The sequence below is a fragment of the Podarcis pityusensis genome (genome assembly GCF_964106645.2).
Source record: "Podarcis pityusensis genome assembly, chromosome: 3".
Taxonomy (NCBI): domain Eukaryota; kingdom Metazoa; phylum Chordata; class Lepidosauria; order Squamata; family Lacertidae; genus Podarcis; species Podarcis pityusensis.
In genome coordinates, this window is record NC_138026.1 from 37,160,513 (window position 1) to 37,180,424 (window position 19,912).

The window sequence follows — 19,912 nt, forward strand, 5'->3', positions numbered from 1 at the left end:
GAGGGCAGCAGGTTGAGGAATGCTTTCTTGGGTCCATATAAAAGAGTTCATTTCACATAGCAACAACAAAATTGGGCTCTGGTTAGGATTCTTTGTTAGGTGTATTGTTCTTTCCCCTCTCATTATATTGGAACAAGTGTTTGCAGCTGGCGCCTTAGATCCCCACAGGCTCAAGGATTCTGAAAAGTGCTTCCAATTTCTGTTGCAATGGATTAGATAACAGAATTTTCTTTTGTCTGAAAAAGATTCTCCCACCTCCCAGCTTAGAGCCATTTCTGAAAAAGTCCTGTGGGGCTGCATAATAGTATGTCCAACTGTAACAGAATTGTGGCAAGAGGCAGATAACTCTATAGTATTGTATCGTGATGAGTTAAAATTGCTTGGGCCATATGCACCGCTAGTTCTCTGATTGATTGGTACGTGTTTGTGCATGCATCAACTTTTGATAAAAAACCAAATAATTTTGACTGATTGAAAAAATCCTTCCCCTTCCATGTGTGAAAGATGTCAGAACACACACCAGTGAGAACAGAGCACATCCCACATAGAAACATCTAGCATTCCATTTATTGTTCCCATTTTCATCTCCGAAAATGACTACTGCCTGGGAGCAGGTATGTAAAGCTCAGAGGCTAAACAGAAGTTAAACAAACAAAGCAAAACACCCTTTTCACTGCTTGTTTAGAGTTGAATTGTGAAGGTTAAAATGGTGTCATATGTGAGTTAGTTCCTGGAGGGCATGGAGTTGAGGCTTTAGTGTTTGCAAGGGAGATACAAAAGCAAAATGAGATTGATTGATGGTTACAGTGTGTACACATATTATCAACAACAGCCTGTATGCTGTTCTGTGTGATATGTTTCCTAAGGCTGTGTTTACTACTTCTGGAAGTGTTCTCCTTACTGTTAAAGAGTGTTTACATTCCAGTATAAGCAGCTTAGCTTTTAAATCTCATTTTATATTTAGCTACTGGTGACAGATCTGAACAGAAAAGCTAGTCCTGCCATATCACAAGATGTTAAGGGTACAAAACTAAGCAGGGGATTTTCACCTCATAATTTGAAACAAATCATGCCTTAATTATTTTGCTGCTGCAGAGTTGACTGGGCAATACTTTCAAGGTTGCCAGACTGCATGGGCTGAAGGAAGAAAGTAAACCATGAGGGTTGGCACCGGCCAGCACACCCTTGAACAAAGATGTTCTGTTTACGCTGGTATTGCCCCAGACAATGACAGCTCTTATTTTGACACTCTTTAAAAGATGAGGTATTTCAGCCTGTTTCCAGCATTCAGCCATAGAGAGGGGAGGACAAGCCAAAGCAAACACTGTAAGAAGATGTGGCTTCTCACTTGCATTTTGCTGAGAAAGGCTGAGATTTACATAAATGGTTTCAACTCTCCCTTTAATGGCTGCATTGTTTGAATGGGATTGTTCTATAGTATCTTTTAAGTCTGGGTGTTTGTATTTTAATGTCTGTGAAACTGGTTTTATACTTTCTAGACCACTTAATGCCCATTTTGCCATTAAGAAGTACACACACAAACAGGTATTTGAAGGATTGTCAGAGGACTGTCCTTTGTTTGATAAAGAAGCATAAGAAAGGAGAGCAGGTTCTTTGACTTTGCCTATTAGCAGTTAGCAAGGGACGCTGGTGGTGCTGTGAGTTAAACCACAGAGCCTAGAACTTGCCGATCAGAAGGTCGGCGGTTCGAATCCCCGCGATGGGGTGAGCTCCCGTTGTTCAGTCCCTGCTCCTGCCAACCTAGCAGTTTGAAAGCACGTCAAAGTGCAAGTAGATAAATAGGTACCGCTCTGGTGGGAAGGTAAACAGCGTTTCCGTAAGTTGCTCTGGTTCGCCAGAAGCAGCTTAGTCATGCTGGCCACATGACTGGCTCCCTCGGCCAATAAAGCAAGATGAGCACCGCAACCCCAGAGCCAGCCACGACTGGACCTAACGGTCAGGGGTCCCTTTACCTTTTATTAGCAGTTAGCAGCACATGGTCAGCAGACTGACTATTTCTATTTTAAATTATAGTAATTGTTTCTAAACTTGTGTCTATAGATGCAAATCTGTGCTACCTTTTGCCCTCTTTTTTGTTGACGGTCACCCTACTAGAGTACATTTTTATATGCAGCATTGCCATTGTGAAATCTGTACTGGGAATCGAATTCCCCAATACTAGATTTAACTACTGACACAGTCCTCCTATCTGCTAAAGCCAGCAATTTAAAATTTACAGCAATATTTTCCCACTAGTGCATTTTATTCTTCCCTTTGGCATGAAGTGAGTCAATTAATCTCTGCACTATATTTGAAAGAGTTGTCAGATGGGAACCAATGGACTTCTTTATTTATTTCACACTTTTGTCAAACATGGATGGCGAATCATCTTATCTCTGAGCTTTAGATTAGATCAGGTCAGAGAGACAGCAAGTAAGCTCGCACCAGAAGTCAAGCAATTTAAATATAATTGGTTTTTATTGCCTTTACAAGTGCAGCAATGCCCACCAGCTGGTTAGAAATGAACAAAGGGGACAGCAAAACTGAGAATACAGTGCAAAATGCAAGGGCAGGCAAATGGAACTGGCATCAAGGTCAAAAGTATATATTGAATAGCAGGTAACAATATAAGATGTGTCCAGGCATTTGCCTAACATTCAAACCATAGATGGGAGCAGGGTTTGTGCATGCAATGTGTCCAGGCACTTCTCCTTGATTTTTGCATGTTTTATATGAAGCTCTAAAGCAGATATCTCAGCTCATTCTACTGAATGTGCTTAGAAACCTCTCCATAAGCACTTTTCTTCCCCTGGCAGCTGAAAATTGTTCCTTTCCTCCCTGTTATCGAGTAACTGAGATTTGGTTCTCCCTGTATCCTTTTGTGGCAGAAACTTCTTTTTTGGTTAATATTTCATTAATAATTTGAACCTGAGCATTTCAGTTTTAAAATTATTGGGAATATATAGCTGTAATAATGTTAATTTGAAAACATTAAAAAAATAAAAACAATAATTAAAAACTTCTGCACAGCCATGATTTCATGCTCCCAAAACTTTTCTTTGTTACCCTGCCTTCACATTCCTCAGGCAATCATGTGTAGCAAAGTAATAACCTCTTTGATATGTAGATTTACCCTTGGAAGGATTTCCTTCCAAGATGTCTGATACACTTGTAATGACTGCTTCCAATTCCGGGTATGACTGATAACCTGTCTGCTTGTTAGCTTCCACCCAATCAAATTCCTGCTGGCTGCTCTTTCTGTTTTGGGTTATACTGAGAAATCTTTACAGTTGCGTGTGTGATATCTACACACTTGAAAATTGCAAAAGTATCTGCACTAACTACAGGATTGTATCAAACCAAGTTGTTCCTTTCATGCAAGGACTTCCATTTCCAAACTTAGGTTGTATTTTCTTGTTTGTTTCCCCAGATTCCCTGCAGATTTGTGTCTGATGCTAGTAACATCTTGTTCCAATTCATCTCTTCAACATCCTACCAATGACTGTCAAGAATGTAAAATCACATCCAAAGTGGGAGATTGCCATGTCTAGTTCTGCAAAAAGAAGGAAGGGGACTCCTACCATATTTTGTTGGAAATGCCCAAGAGCAGAAAGTATCTGGAATACAGGGCTGGAAGTGATAAATTATGCTTTTTAGTTCCAAGTAAAAATGAACTTATAAACATTTTTATTAAATTGTGTGAAGGATATAGTATCCCAGAAAACTGTCAGGCGCAAGTACTCTGTAAACTCATGACAGCACAGGACAAACATTGGAAAGACAACAGAAAACCAACCAAAATAGAACTGATCAGCAAGAAAGAGACAGAGAGAGAGAGCATGCAGTTGGAGATAATAAAGCTAACAAGGATGAAAATGCAGAAGGAATTTCTTAAACAATCCAGCAGTAAAATCAGCAGCCACTAGGCCCTTGACCACCTTTGAAAACAGTCTCCTGACAGCAGAGGAACACGGCAAAGGGATGGTATTCGCAATAAACAAAATACTGCTCCAAAATCCCACAACCCCGCTTGACGCAATCAAAGAACAATGGGAGGATGACATAGGCTATGAAATTAACCCCACCCAATGGACTAGAATGTGGTCTAGACCTCCCTTTATGTCCATGTCAGACAAAAGAAGGGAAGTCACCCTGAAACTCACCTACAGGTGGTACTTAATACCTCAGAAACTGGAGCTGAAATGCCCAGGAACCTCACCAAGATGTTGGAGAGACTGCATCTCCACATGTGGTGGAAATGCCCTAAAATCCAACCCTTCTGGCAAGCAATCCTACAAGAGTTATGCAAAATAACTAAACAGGTATTAGAACTCACCCCAGAACTAGCTCTACTGAACATCTTCCAAGATCATAATGACTACTCACATTACAAAGAGCTTATAACCCCCCTACTCTCAGCAGCCAGAAGCCTCATAGCCAGTCACTGGAGAGACCTGTCAGGAGTAAACATGGACCAATGGTATCAAATTGTACGGGAAATGGCTTACTAGAAAAGCTAACCAATAAACTGAAACTGACAAAGGGACAAATAGAAGAGGACACCTTCACCCCAGTATGACTCCCCTTTATCGCATACACAGCCCAACAAGACAGCAACAAGAATCCACCAACAGCATACGAATCAATCTGGCTTACGTGATCCAACAAGCCCCCCCCCCCATGCAAACAAACCTCACTGCAGACAACCACAGACAACCAACCACACCCTGCCTCCCAACACCTCTCACTACCAAGGAAATATAATAAACGAATAGAAACGAATAGAAAGAGAACCTACCCAGCTGACACTGATACAAAACCCCACACGTACACTATACAAAATAATATAAGCCTCACCACACCACCCCTCCTCTCCCCACTCTTCTTCCCCAACCTTATACTGTACTCAACACTAATGTACTCAACAAATGTAACTGATTTGTAAGAAAGACAGTACAGTCATACCTCGGGTTAAAGTCGCTTCAGGTTGAGTGTTTTCAGGTTACGCTCCGCGGCAACCCAGACGTAACGGAATGCATTACTTCCGGGCTTTGCCGCTCGCGCATGTGTAGAAGCTCAAAATGACGCCACACACATGCGCAGAAGTGGCAAGTCGCGACCTGCGCACACGCACAGACGCGGGTTGCATTCTGCTCAGGATGCAAACAGGGCTCTGGAACGGATCCCGTTCGCATCCAGAGGTACCACTGTACAACATGAAAAAAGAAGGCACGTACTTTTGTAAACCAAGGAAATCTTTAATAAAAATGCAGAAGGAAATTAAAGAAGCACTGACTGACTGAGAGTCATTAGTTAATTATATTAAACAACAGTTAGGAATTTCAGGAAAGGCGATTGATTACGTGCTCCTGTAAAAATATTATAAGGTAACATGGGAGACCATTAAAACTGAAGTGCCTATGTTGTAATACTTTTTATCTATCATTCAGTCTTTTAATGAAACATGCTCAATTCTTTGAACCCCCCCCCCTTTCCCTGTGTTATTCTTTTGAATATCTCCTATGGTCTCTTTATAATTTTGGGGCATCTATTATACACTTTTTATTTCTTTTGTAACTTTTGCATCTCCTGAAGTGGGGGGGGGGGGGGAAGGTTCTTGATACATGGGTGGTATCAAATGAATATTGTATCATCTACATTAAAAAAGGTTATATTCTAGGTGTGAGGTCATCCAATCTTTTGGTCATAAAAATGGGCCAGGGGTTTATAGTCTGTTTCAGGTGGGAAAAGTAGTTCAATAATAACATCTTGGAACCATTCAGGTGCCCATGTGATTGCTGGCGCATCCTTTTCAATCTAAACATTAATTCCACCGCTGACAATATCCTTGAAACAAAAGCTGTTGGACAAACTGGGCATTGTCTTGACACTGTTGTAATACTCCTCCCAGTTCATAAGATGAGGCAGCTAGTGAAATGATTTGTCTCAGTGCTTGAAATTCTGCCAGAATAGGTGCTGTGGTCAGAGCCTTTCTGATATACTGAAAGGTTTATTTCTGATTTGGACACCAGGCAAACTCCTTGCTAAATCGCAACAGTTCATTGAGTGGGTTTGTAAGATCTGATAGATGACAGACAAGGTAGGAAGTACACCAAAACATCTACCACTCCAGAAATAGGCAGACCTTACACAATGTGTTTTGAGGCTTGAAATTTACCAGCCGCCTTTACTTTCTCAGGGTCAGGGTATACTCTCTTAAACAGTGTTGTGCATAGCAGGGGGTTGGACTAGATGACTTTGAGGGTCCCTTCCAACTCTACGATTCTATGATTCTATGACGCATTCCATAAAGTGTATTCCATTAGTGTACAGTGGTACCTTGGGTTACAAACACCTCTGGTTACAGACTCCACTAAGCCGGAAGTAGTACCTCGGGTTAAGAACTTTACCTCAGGATGAGAACAGAAATCGTGCCACAGCAGCACAGTGGCAGCTGGAGGCCCCATTAGCTAAAGTGGTACCTCAGGTTTCAGAACAGTTTCAGGTTAAGAACGGACCTCGGGAACGAATTAAGTTCTTAACCCGAGGTACCACTGTACACTCCAAATTCACATTTGTGCTTGATGAGTGTGACCTTCAACTCTGTGATTATAGCAGTGTTTATATTGCACACCATCACCTCAATATCCCAAAGTAAATAGCTCATCCTTTTTTTGGAAGTGCTTGGGAGCCGAGGTATTCCCAAAGGGTCGCCTTTTACAACAGTAGCACCCCAAAGGAGTAATGAACATTGCTAGCTTCATTGAGCTTCCTGTCAATGGAATTTGCCATTTTTGGCATCCAATTTAGAGAACACTTTGGGCTCTTTCTAGCTGCCCAAGGGTGTGCTCCACAAGTGGCATGGGATGCAATTCTCTTTCAACATTTTTATCCAGTTGGTTAATGGAGTTCAGTGATCTCCATTTCAATGTTTTATTCCAGCTTTTTCTTCACTCTGTTGAGGAGTAGAATTAGTAGTCACCTGAGAACACTGATGGAGAAAATTTTGATCCTGATCATTTCATCTGGAAGGGTTCAATACAGTGGTACCTTGGGTTACATACACTTCAGGTTACATATGCTTCAGGTTACAGACTCTGCTAACCCAGAAATAGTGCTTCAGGTTAAGAACTTTGCTTCAGGATGAGAACAGAAATCGTGCTCCAGCGGCGCAGCGGCAGCAGGAGGCCCCATTAGCTAAAGTGGTGCTTCAGGTTAAGAACAGTTTCAGGTTAAGTACGGACCTCCAGAACGAATTAAGTACTTAACCCGAGGTACCACTGTATTCAAAATGTTCAGCTAGGGAATACAGGGAGGTGTTCAAGCAAATAGTTACACATAAGGATTAATGTTAGTGCCGTGGGATTTCCTCCCTCTACTCTCCCCCCTTGTGATTCCCATGCCATCCACAAATTTGCTTTGGGGTTTTTTTGGGAAAGCATAGGGCAAGAATAGGGGTAAAATGTTCTGTTGCACAAGGAGAAAATCTTGCACTGATAGAACACTTTGATTAGCGCTAAGCAGAAGACAACCCATAGAGAGATAATAAAATCCACAGGTTCATTTTCCATTTGCACATGTGAGCTAAACTTTGCCTGCTAATCACATTTCACATAAAAATGAAGATTTTTAAAATAATAATAGTAATAATAATAATAATAATAATAATAATAATAATAATATCCATCACTTTATTGCATTTCCTTAACTCTTCCTTCCCTCATCCTGAATGATAGCAGGTTATCATGTGCCTGATCCTGCATTAGATAAGTCAGTGTGTTCCGTGTGTTAATCTGCTTCTCTTCAAGTTTGCTGATTAACCCTGAAGCTATCTAGAGCCTCTCAAATCTGTGCCCCTATTTGGGCCACACACTAAGGGCAGATATGCATGGGTTGGAACGGTGGTGGTGGGTAGACACTAAAAGAGACTGCTGCAATCTTCTCCCTGCCCAACATGTAGAACTCATTTCAACTTTGCTGTTCTTTGAAGCCCAATGTGTCTCTCTTTTAGTATTTTTCAGCCAGGTTGTGGGTGTCATTGGCACCATGTGCAATTAGTTGCCCCTGATTAAGAGATTCCATAACTTATCAAGGCAAATTACTCTTTATTAACTATACTACACTCTCAGCTCTTCCTCAGTCTCCTTCCAAACTTCACCCCCACTAGACCAGGGACCACCTGGGGTGAGTTTGGACTCCACTTTCCCTTTCCTCCTCCTTTGCATGCGAGAGGGGCGGAGTGAAAGCATAAACTTTTCATTAGAAGAAACTTGGGGAAATAGGATTTGTTCTAACAAAGCTCTGGAGCCATTTTGTTCCTAGTTTGTTTAAACTAAATTTGCTTAGAGCAAACCATGATTTCTTGAGTTTGAATGTAACACAGAATTGTAGCTTGTTTTAAAATGACAGTGGGGGGTGGGGTGGGAGAGTACATGAGCTCAAGGCTTGCCGCAGCTCATTCCTGATCATGTAAATCAAAGCAAACTTTTCTGCTGTCCCCCTCAACACCCACCAAATTGGTGGCAGTGGCAAAGAGGGCAGGCGAATTCTGGAGTAGGCAGATTGGTTGAAAGCTCTCCACTCAACCCAGCACCCTGATGAGGATGCAAATTGCCTCCTCCCCTATGGCCATTGGATGAATCTACCGGAGACAAAGTGGTAGTGATTCCTGTGTGTGCGGAAGAGCATGTGGTGATCATACCCACCATTGGCACACAGTACACTAAGGGATGACGAAGGATGAACGTGATTCTTGGGCCATAAAAAGGCTAGCCACTTGTGGCATATGGTTTATGTAATCATCTGAACTGGGCCTGTGGCTTGCTTATAATGGAGCTTCACTCGCATTGTAATTTGTTCAGAATCCAAAACATTTTGCCAGTGATGTTGAAAAGAGCTCTAGCTGCAACAACTGTAACCTTTATTGCATCTTGGCAGCGGCTGCTTTTTACAGCACTTCATTGCCAAAGCAAACTGAGTCAGTGCCAGAGACAGAAGCTAAATTAACTTGGTAAAGTTTTAGCAAAATGACAAGGCTTGTTGCAGTTGAATCCCAATTGCTGATCCCATAGGTTTTTATATGCACTTAATAGCTCCGCGGCAGGATGCATTTAGGCAAGTAGAGCTTTTCCTTTCACTAGAACCTCTGCAAAAGTTTCACATCTCTCAAAAGGAAGAGGTACCATGTGCTGAATAGATTTTGGAAACCCTATCTGCTTATATATAGGAACTGTTATCATGTACTGGCATTGGGCTCGGTCCTTTTCCTTCGATGAAAGAGCACTGGGTATTTATGGTGTCTTTGCAAAGATGCAAGGTGCTGCGCCCCCAGGCACTTCAGTTTCAGCCAACTTGCAGCTTTCCTATCTTGCGTTCCTAATGGAAACTGCAAAAGTGCTCATTCTTTCCATCCCCACAGGTAAATTGCCCTTTCAAGGAAACACCTGTAGTTGTTGAAGTAATGTGATGTTCTTTTGTGAAACCTCAGATTCCCAGCAAGTGTCACTTTAGGCAAAACTCTGCTGATAGTAATCAAGATGACCAAACTCCACACAGCACGCTTTTTTCAAAATAACAAGTTTTAGTCACCATAACAGCTTTCCTTGACTGAAGTGCTAACAGCTATTCTGCCAGGTTGCCCAGAACAATGAAGTGACCACTCTGCATTGCATTTGGACAGCTGGTCTGCTGGCACTTATGCCAAACCCCTGCCAAGGTTCCTCAAACAAAGGCTTTTCGCTTCTGAAAAGTGAATGGATTTCCACTCTCAGCCAACTTTCTTCCAATGTTCCTCAGTGAGTTTAGAGGCAATGGATATAGAATCACATAGTTCCAGATGATGCCTGCTGTGGCTGCCAAACCCTTTTATAGTTTTGTCCTGGTTCCTTTCCTCCACTTCTACTCTTATAAGTTACAGTTACTTCTGTTAAAGTAAGTAGCTATTGCTATTTCTTTAAGAGACATTCCCTGCTTGCTATGCCTGTGACACAGTTGCCAGATGTCTGGGAGTTATATGTTCAAAACTCTGTATGGCATACAAGACATTATCTGAATAGCTCAGTTCAGCATTGATTCCTGTAGTTTACAGGGATTAGATTCACTGAACCAGACGCAACACATAAGGCTTATCCACAGTTACCTTTCCTCTGCTCTTTTCAGGCATGGTCCGTGCAGGGCCGGATTTAGGTTTGATAAGGCCCCAAGTTACTGAAGGTAATGGGGCCCTTTATATGTCCAGCTGTTCTTTGTCAACAACAAATTGTCGCTTTTTGTTGTTGTTGAATATATGCTATATGGTAATTTATGGACCTAATAGGTCTCTAAAGCCATTTGCACAAAACAAAATATGTATTTTATCAAAGTAATTGAACTGAAATACAATTAAGAAAAAGTATATTAATACTGAAATAATTATTAAGCTCTAACTGTATGTAGGTTTTATTTTATTTGTTTTTTATCTTATATTTTGGAAATGTGCATCCACTTTTTTCCTTTAATTTTTTAGGGGGGGCCCAAGAGAGTGGGGCCCTAAGCAATAGTTTATTTAGCTTATACGTAAATCCAGCACTAGGTCCATGATTTAAAGTTCTGTGTCTGAGCCCCCTTTTTTCTTCTTCTCCAGAGCTTTCCTCACAAAAACACACTCTTTAGTGCACAATCGGAGCCAACATCAATCCATAGGACACCTGTATTGTTTGTTCCAACTGAATGCTAAAAAGTGGTGGGTGACACTTGTTCTGAAAAGCATGGTCAAAATTAAAGAGTTCAGGAACTCAGACCAGACCAAATTTCATAAAATCATACACAGACAAAACCCTACAAGAGAGAAAAACTCCAAATAATTACACAGATTAAAATAGCTCAGAAGGTAAGAAAACAACAAACACAAGCTTATCCAGCTAATTAACAAACACGCTTACACTTAAATCTCAGTAGGCTGAGCAATGGAACAAGATGCTGTCAAAAGCCCAAATAGATGCTGACCTCAGCTTGGCAGGCTGGCTACTGAGAGCTCCCACCAATCCAGGGAACTTAGACCAAGGGTGTTCACCTCTTCCACCCAATTACCTTGGGACACCAGCCTTGAAGCCTTAAGGGAGACAGCTGTATGTAAGCTCATTATTTCTGAGGTTCTAACCCATTCCCATGAACCAGTCTTAAAGGGGTGATATCACCACAGGCTTTCATGGGGAAAACTCTGGGGTGAAAAACCTTACACATACTCAAGACACTGAGCTTTTATGTGCAGATCTGTGCCTGGAAAGGGCAGGGCAGAAGAATGTGGGTAAGCCCTTAGATGCACGCACCCTGGATCAACTGTAAATAGTTCCTGCCTATATGATATGCACTATTGAAAGGTGCAAAAACAGTTTCATTTTTCAAAGTGTTATCTTTGGTCACAGTTAAAGAGAACAATTCTGTTGCAGTATGGCTCCTCTCACAACAATATCCGAACTGCCGCCAAGTAGGCTGTTCAACCTCATCATTTTGCATCAATACCATGCAAGTCTCGTTTATTTATTACCATCTATACAATATCACTGATGTGCATTGCACATTACTCATTAGCACATTACTCATCCTTTATGTGCCTTGTATCAACACAACAATGTTCCTGTGGTCCTAGAGTGACTTTATGAGATCACAGGCAGCTGCCTACTGAAGCATGAGGTGGGTAACAAGAAGAGGAGTCACTGGACTGTAATACTTATAAAGTGCAAGTCAAATTGTGAAACAAGCAGGGAGAGAACAATTTCATGTCTCTGTCTCAAGGAATGATCTTGTTCTGATATTATAATAAGGCTAAGAGGTGACCTTGCTGTTACAGCGATGCTGAATATCTAATTTTAATATACGAGTGAATACTTAATAGCTGGAATTGGTATCCTTCCAAAGCCAAATTAGAAACAAATAATGGAGGAAGCATGTAAAGAATGATACAGCCACGTTTTACAAAGCATGCATCTGGATGTTAGTGATAAAACCCAATGCTAATTTATCACTATATAATTAAATACCATTTAGCCAATCATGTTTTGATACTAAATTGGCAACGGTCACTGAGCTTTGTGGAAAGGGAGAACCTGTAGGTAGCAAATCTAATTTTTAGCACAGAATTCCATTGCACTTTACTGCCCTTTTTACATCATTTCAGCATGGGAAAGTGTTTTCCCCTACACAATAACGAATTAATTCAGTTAATTCAATTCTTGTTTCTATTAAGTGTATTCTTCTAATGACTAACGCTGCTGCATAAAAAGCTTGTTTCCTAACATTATTGCAAACTGATGGAATAAAAGTCCAATCACATGATCATCAGGCTGGTGGTGGCTGAAAGTCGATATTATGAGATGGCTGCATGCGGTGGCTTCCTGCCAGCAGTCGTCCGTACGCACAGACATCATTACACTCATATTTTCATTTTTTATATACCATGCCAGGCAGGGTTAGTAGTAGCCTGCTTAAAAAACAAGCCTTCATGTTCTCGCATTTAATACTACATTTAATACAATATGTGGAGATGGCTCGGTTAGAGCATGGTGCTGATAATGCCAAGGTCACAGGTTTGATCCTCGCACGAGACAGCGGCATATTCCTGCATTGCAGGGGGTTGAACTAGATGACTCTCAGGGTCCCTTCCAACTCTGCAGTTCTATTATTATTCTGTGATTTACAAGAGTGGTGAACCATGCGCTTCAGGCGACATGCAAAAGCTAGAGGGTCTCTAGCTGTCGTTGCATTGTAATTTGCTTGTGTGAAAGCAGTCTAATACAGTTTTGGTTGCCCCCTCATATTTCCTGGGGTGTACCTTGCCTTTGATACACAAGAATATGGCCTCCTCCAGCCAGGGCTGTCAGTGGTATTGCTAGGTGATTTTAGAGTCTGGACTTTAAAGGACTCTTTCCTTTACCTGGCCATGTGCATTACCTCACCTGCTCACAATTTGGCAAACCAACACTGCTGCGTTTGGGGGAATCTTCTGCTCATTCTGCTTAATGGAGAACTGGAAGTCTGCCCCCAAGTGCTGCCCTGGTGGACACCATTGTCCGTTGCTTCAATGAGAGGGCCATAATGACACAGTTAGATGCAATCAGATGATGGCTTCCCAGCAGATTCATTGTAAGGAAATGGTAATTTAGCATAAATTGGCTTAAGACCCCCTTCTGACATTACTCTTCTTAGCACAGGTGGTGATGCTACAATGCAGTTCCTCCCCATGTTGTGTGATAATGCTAGAAGTCATACAGGAACAGCTCACACCTTCAGATCCTTCTCAACCCCACATTGCTCTGGGTTCCTATGGGGAGTGACGCTAGCACAGGAACTTGTTCATCCAATGTTACTCAATGCTTTAGGTATGAACCATACTGCACCAGATCTCATGCTGCCAAAGGTCATTTCAAAAAGTAGCCAGGGTCAATGGAGTTGAAAATGTAGCTTAGGAGCAAAGGGGCTGGACCACGTACTTCTTCTCTGATGGCAGACAAAAATATGTTGCCTTATGATTTAAAATATTGGACCTGTATCTGAATGTGCTTTCAAATCTCACCTCATTTACTGGCTCTCTGCCCTCTGAGGCAATTCACACCAATTAATTAATTTGTTTCATCTCACACCTGCACATGCACACCATAGAGTAGTTGTGAGGATGTTGTGAGCATGAGCAAGGTAACAGTGGAAAGCATTCATGGCACAACAGCGGAATGGAGCTTCCGGTGGATTAGCGAAGGGGAGCAAGTCACATTCAGGGAAAGGGAGCTGCCTGTGAAGCGTTTCCTATGGCACATAGATCTGCTACATAAGTGACGATGGCTAAGATTTAGCTGTGGACTAAATATCTTATTGGTGCCTGGGTGGCACTGTGGGTTAAACTACAGAGCCTAGGACCTGCTGATCAGAAGGTCAGCGGTTCAAATCCCCGCGACAGGGTGAGCTCCAGTTGCTTGGTCCCTGCTCCTGCCAACCTAGCAGTTCGAAAGCATGCCAAAGAGCAAGTAGATAAATAGATACCGCTCCTGCGGGAAGGTAAACGGCGTTTCCGTGCGCTGCTCTGGTTCGCCAGAAGTGGCTTAGTCATGATGGCCACATGACCCGGAAGCTGTACACCGGCTCCCTCGGCCAATAAAGCGAGATGAGCGCCGCAACCCCAGAGTCGTCTGCGATTGGACCTTTACCAAATATCTTATTAAAGCAATTCAGAGACACAGTAATAAAGGGGGATGGGGTTCTACTGATCTACTGATCAATCCAGCTTGCCCAGGACAAGCTGAAACTCTTTGAAGAAATAGTAGGACAGCAAGAAGGAGAACATAAGAAGAGTCTTTCCAGGAAGGACGCATCCTGTTCAGCATCCTGTTCTCACTGTGGCCAACCAGATGCCTATGGGAAGCCCACAAGCAAGACCCAAACTGAAAAGCACTCTCCCATTCATGCTCTCTAGCACCTGGTATTCAGAGGTGTACTTCTTCCAACACTGGAACAATGCTTGTTATTTCTTTATTTAGAATAATTTATATGCCTCTTTTTCCAAGCCTGTGTGATCCTTTACAGAGGGAATAAGAGAGGCTAACACCTGCAACACAGCTCAATACAGAGCAATGCACAAAGTGTGCGGGTTTAACCCACTGTAATTTAATAAACTGACACTTAAAACAACAACAAAACTCTTTTGTGCTTTCCCCCCCAGCTTTCTGGTTGATGGAATCAATGGAACTGATAGTCCTGATGATAAGATTGACTTCATGTGACAAATACAATTATTTTTGTCATTTGGATTTGCAATACTCCTGGCTAAAAAACAAATGCATACCCGTTTCCATGGAAACTTTACAAGTATGCAATTATTGTTACAAATAACAAACAAAAAAACCACCCTTAAAAAGAGCTTTAATCAAAACAGAATGTTTGCGAAAATAAACTCAAAAAGCCCAGTGTGTCTGTCAGTTGTTTCTATAAATCTTCACATACAGATGGGCTTCTTTCTTCTCATTATTCTCACCCATGCAGTGAGGCTGAGAAGTGTCATGAAGACAAGTGCTTCCTGGATATACCACAAACATCATCTACAAATGTGCAAAGGGGCAGGTGTTTACTGCCATGAAAGCAGATATATTCATGGTTCAGTAACAACTATATTTGTTCATTGCAGCTGGCATAGGCTGCTACTGCACCCACGGTAGCATGGGCAGACAATAATGCATATTATCCTCTGCCATCCTCAGTGTTTTACATGCAGCCAAGGCAGGGGTACCTTCTAGATCTTGCTGTTGGACTCCAACTTCCATCATCCCCGACCATTGGCCATGACCGAAGTGGTAGGAGTTGAAACCAATAACATTTTGAGGCCATCCCATTGACTACTCCATAGCCTATTAACCAGGGGTCTAAATATGTGGTGTTTGTTACCATCTGGCGTAAATATACAAGGTAGCCTTTTCATGATAGCCAATGACATTAGTCAGATTGGCCATCAATAACGAGTAGCGTTTAATGAAGGAAAAAAGACCCTGAATTACTTTTTTTAAAAAAAATGTAATATCCAGTTTGGGAATATAGATTTCACACCTTTTGCTCAATTTGGGTCCAAGAGGGCTCAAATTGACTGGAAAAGATCAATAATGTATTGAAATGATTTTGGGGAGCTTCACTAAAAAAATGCTTAACAAAAATCTTATTTTTTAGATTTCCCTGACAGATAAAATTCCTGCATGTTATATACTACGATTTACCTTATTTATCTGACACTGAACTGTGATTGATCATATCTGTTGGGTAACAGGCTCCATGAGGGAGGGAGGGGAGCCATGGAACTTGTCTTGCCCAAGGGCCTCTTAAAACCCAGAGCTGGGACCAGCTGTTGTTGTTGTTCTGAACTTTCTGTCTTTGAAGACTGGTGGCTGATCTTTACATTCAGCTAAATCACATGGTACAGCATTTACGGGGACCATGATATTTCAGACTGCAGGCAAGGGAAGTAAAGAAGTTTAAATGCTATTCCCACCTGCTCACAGGAACACAGAAACCTGCCTTATATGGAGTCAGACCATTGGTCCATTAGTTCAGTTTTGTTCATGCTGCCTGGCAAGATTTCAGAAAGCAGTCTCTCCCAGCCCCACCTAGAGATGCCAGGGGTTGTATCTGGGGTGTTCTACATGCAAAGTAGATGACCACCACTCCCAACCACTTGTGGAGGAAGAGGAGTGTGGGGGGAACGCACCGCTCCCGGCAGCACAATCCCGGTGGGGTGCCATCATGGCTGCCTCCCCGCCTGCGCTGGGCGCCATGCCCCACAGGCGGTGTGCCATACCCCCAGGACATGCGCCACACCCCTGCAGGTGGCAGGACTCTCACCATGCCCGCCCCCGCCTGCTCTCCGCCCCCCCCCCCCGGTGCCGGAGCATGAAACTCCGCCACTGCTGGGAACATTCTAGTCAAAAATTTATTAGCAGATCCTGAAGTCTCAGGGGGCTTTTAAAGCAGAGGAAGGTTTGATAACACAATACAAACTGCTAAGTCACTCTGCAATTTAAATTACGTATGTTTTATGCTATTTCTTCTGCATATATTTACAGACCCCAAATCCTTACAGTTTCCTTACTCATATGTACTTGTCCCCGCCTCCCCATTAATGCCTCTTTTCCAACCTGTTGTCTAAAATGGCACAGCAGGGGCTATCGATGTTTTTTTGGGGCCTGGGGGCCCAACTGGAGGAACTGTTGTAGGCACTCCACACACCCTGTAACCACACACAGGCTGCAACCTAGTCCATTGGCTACAACGGTATCCTACTTTCAAGCCTAATTTCCGTGGAAGGGGAAGGGACCTTAGGGGCACCAATGGAGGGGTCTGCAGATCCTCATGTGCTCATGGGCACCACATCGGTGATCCCTGTATACAGTCCCAATAACTCTATGGCCATGCATTTTATTTGCACGTGTAGATTGGCTCTAAGTTTGGTGAGCCTTGGCCCAAATTTTACTTGGCTTTCTAGTCTTCTTATTTCCTTTCCTGATTGAACTGTTCATAATGTATACACTCAGTTTGTAGCACGTGGTTTGATCATTCTGATGCAGCCCTTCAAGTGTGTGATACAGGAATTTTAATGGCTCTTGAAGTCTCCTTTTGGCACAGCTATGGTTCCTTGTTTGTTACCATAGATACTGTACTTTTTGTTTGCATTACCTTACACCTAAGAGATTCCCACAGTTAGAATTATTTGATATAATTATTCACAAATACAAAAATTTATAAAACGAATCTGACATTTTATTTGTTTAAGATAGTTTCTGCCCTTTTTCCTTCTTGAACGGTGAATGCCAACTTCTGTCTTTTCTCCCTTTGTGTAACTGTTATTGATCTGCCTCTATAAATTTAAAATTGCTGAGAATTCTAGTTACATGTTTTGCTCATTGAAAAGGAAGAACTGGTTTATCTGAATCTCACCAACCATATGAAATAAATAGAACACAGTTCACTTCAAAACAAAGCTCTGGGAACACACAAGAACCCACCCTACAAAAGGCACAGGAAACACTTTTTAAAAAATTAAAAGGACTCTGTCAAGAGGTGGCCAGTTCTGTTCTGCAATCCATCAGCTATGATATAGTATGGTGACCTACTTGCTTCTCCAGTCTTTATCATGTTTGCCCCCAAACCACACATGAGATGTAGGTCATCATTATATTATTCCTGTCTAGATGGAGAACTGAAGGTGAGGGAAAGCAACCAGCCCAGGGGCAAATAGTAAGTCTGTGGCAGGGAACCATTAGTTCTATGATGGTGCATCACTATAAATTCCCATCTAAAGACAGGGAAATGAGCCTGAGATAATTGCTACGGATAGCAGAGAAGCAGAAGAAAGGATTTAGAGATTGGGGAAGTAAAGGTGGGGCGGGGGGGGACGAGGGTTGCATGAGAGATGATGGATAAGCTAGAGTATATGGATACCTAATGGTTATTTCAATAGTAGTAATGAGCAGCAAAGTACACAGTTTAAACTATTTTCCAAATTGAATAGGCTAATTCCTCAAAAAGCTATAGTTTCAGGCTCTTCATCTGCCAAAAAAATAGAGAAAGAAAACCCCTTTTGAATCTCTGAGTGTTTTCCCGAGATTCTCCTACATTAAAGAGTCTATTTCCATGTTACTGCAATTATACCCTCAAAGGAGACATACATCACACTTGTGGAAAGTACTCTACTAAGTGGGCCCCCTACTAAGGTGTGCTTTTCACCTGGACCAGAGACATGAAGGTATATCTGTAAAACGTCTTGAAAAGTTAGGAAGTCCGTAATGGCTTTGAACCAGTGCAGGTCCGTTACAGTAGCTCAGCTCCTGAGTCATCTGTCTTTGAATGGAAGGTTCACAGAAGGAATCCCAATGTGACAAAAACTCCTGTGTGTTGTGTGTGTTGTTAGCCGAATTCCTCCTGCAGCCTCCCTGTACAACTTCCCATGTTGTTCTCCACAGCCCTCTAGATGGGATTTTGAGCAAGGGGTGGAGTGGGATAAATGAGCAGGGTGAAACCAGCAAATACCACCTCTCTCCCTTCTGCGAGGGGGAGTATCTCTTGAGGGTTCCTGCTCATGGGAAAGCTGGGAACCAAGTCTATACGACCAAACACTTTCTCCTTTCTTTAACTCTCTATGGGCTGTTTTACATGGTGACCTCCTGCCGGAAAAGAAGTCTCCAACTGACAGTAGCAGTTATCAGCTCTGGTGATGGGGTGGGGTGCAGCCAAAATGGAAGTCCCTGTTTTAGCCTGTTTCTCAGCAGCACTGCTACCCTTTTTCAACTACTGAGCTAGGACTGTCTTGTTTAGGTGAACAGCTGTAATTGGGGTGGGTGGGTTCGCTGCTTCCCCTTCAACAATACTTTCTCAGTCTTCCTCTTTGCAGCCTAAAGAAGACAGGTGCTGCCAGTGAGACCAAGTAGGCAACTGACTGCAGCAGCAGTGGCAATGACAGGGCTGAAACAGGGCTATCTAGTTGGCTGAATGATACAGCTTAGCAAAGGCTTATCTATAAACAGGGGTTGGATTGCAGGCTCCACAGTGAACTGGCCCTAGCCTCACAGTATATATTACTGCAAGAAAATGACAAAGAGGTCCAATGCTGTCATGTGTGGGTTGAATAAGGACAATGTTTTAATGGTGATGATGATGATAATAAATCACACAGTAGGTATTAATTGGCTTACCAATAACAGGATGCCTATGATGTTGTTGTTGCTGCTGCTGTTTTAAGTAACAAATTTAATTTCAAACACATCATTCACCTCTTCATTTAGCATTCTCTGAATCCTTTGACCTCCCTCTGCCCTTCCATGGTTACCATTATCAATCTCCCCCCCCCCCACTGCTTATCTTATGTTCTCTAATTTGTTAAAAGAATAATAATCTATTTTTCCATAGTTTCTCGTACATTACAAGCATTACTCTCATCCTGACAAAGTTTTTAGTTGTTTACAGTGTTCTCTTAAGGAATGGGGAAAAATTATAATGTAATCCAGGATGCCTATGTTAACAACTGTTTCATGAAGAAACACTAGGCATTAAACAATTGTAACTGTCTGTGTATTTTATACATTTCATTGGCTTCTGGCCTGTTTATGCACACACACACACACACACACACACACACACACACAAATACTGCATGCATCTGACAAAGCCCACGAAGGCTTGTGCCATGATAAATTTGTTTAAGGTAACACAAGACTGCTACAGTCATACCTCGGGTTGAATGTGCTTCGGGATGAGTGCGTTTGAGTTGCACTCTGCAGCAACCCGGAAGCAACGGAGCTTCACCGCTTGCGCATGCGCAGGCGCTCAAAATGACGTCACGCGCATGCGCATGCGCAGAAGTGCCAAAACGTGACCTGCGCACGCGCAGACGCGTGGGCACGGGTTATGT

At 42.4% G+C, this 19,912-nt stretch overlaps 1 long non-coding RNA gene across 3 annotated transcripts in view; it reads right to left on the minus strand.

Moving 5' to 3' along the window:
• Positions 1-19,912, minus strand: part of LOC308472830 — a 210,796-nt gene that overhangs the window by 102,947 nt on the left and 87,937 nt on the right. The window lies entirely within an intron of this gene.